This window comes from Sinocyclocheilus grahami, unplaced genomic scaffold, assembly GCF_001515645.1.
Source record: "Sinocyclocheilus grahami isolate Dianchi unplaced genomic scaffold, SAMN03320097.WGS_v1.1 scaffold403.1, whole genome shotgun sequence".
In the NCBI taxonomy this organism is placed as follows: Eukaryota; Metazoa; Chordata; class Actinopteri; order Cypriniformes; family Cyprinidae; genus Sinocyclocheilus; species Sinocyclocheilus grahami.
In genome coordinates, this window is record NW_015505582.1 from 288112 (window position 1) to 289349 (window position 1238).

The following is a 1238-nucleotide window of genomic DNA, read 5'->3' on the forward strand; positions in this document are numbered from 1 at the left end:
AACCTTTTTTTACAGATAATACCACCGATGTTGCCTTCGTTATATTATTTATCGACCAGCAACACATCACCTTAGTAACACTGAAGCTGATATTTCACTTCATAGAGATCTACGGCACTGATTCAATGCATTGAACAGGGCTGATGCGGGAAATCCCCTTAAACGTTGAAAGATACAACGACAAATATATCACTTTCATCTTCTAACAACAGATATTTTTTCACTAATATATGACTTGACCTGAAGAAGAACAGACGCAGGTAATCGCACACACTCAGTTCCCCAACACGTGAATGCAGCGTGATCTGAATGCAGGGAAATACATGCAAGTGAATTTAGAAATGCGATCGCATTTATGTATGAATCGAGATCATGTTTTTTTTCGATTAATCGTGCAGCCCTACACAGCAGGCTAGCAAACTTCATTCTCAATCATCCTCTGCTCCAGTGAGCTTCCTACCTCGAGAGCATTTTCACAGGTGTACTGCTGACCAAAATGGTGTGCTTCTTCTAAAAAGCACACATTATGATTCTAAGGCTGTTTCGGCTATTTCTACGACAGCACTGCACGTAACCCTTACAGATCCCACAATGTATTGCGACAAGGTAGGAAAAACAAAATCATCTAATGCCCAGTTCAAACTACACGATTTTAAACCCGATTTTGCCACGACTTGCTTGACGTAGGGTGTCGTGGGGATTCGTAAACGACAATGGGCGTCGGGACGCAAGATTCCATCATTTCAGCACGTGTAGTGTGTCATAGTGGACGACAACCGATTCAGCGTCTGCGATGCTTCACGACAGAAAGACTAGCATGTTTAATTTTTTTTCCGTCGTCCACGACGAGTTCTGTCACATTGGTGACGTTGACCAATAGCAGCACAGAAGCTCTTTCATACACAGGTTTCAAACATGCGAAACAAAAGAGAGATGATGGTGCTGCTAGGTGGAATTATGAGATGGAGGAAAGGTCCGAGGAGCTGTGGCAATTGTGTCATTGAGGGACTACCACGACAGAACAAAGAAAGAAAAATGCTGGCAAACTATAGCGGAAGCGCTTCAGCAATGTTTACACTCTTGTTTTCGGAAGTCAGTCGCTACTTCCGCCTTCTCGATGACATCACGCGCGTCGTTAAAGACGGCACGCGATGATTGGTCGGGAAGCAACGTGTAGTCTGACATGTTTCTTGTCCACGACACAAGATTTTAGGAGTCAAAATCATGTAATCTGACAC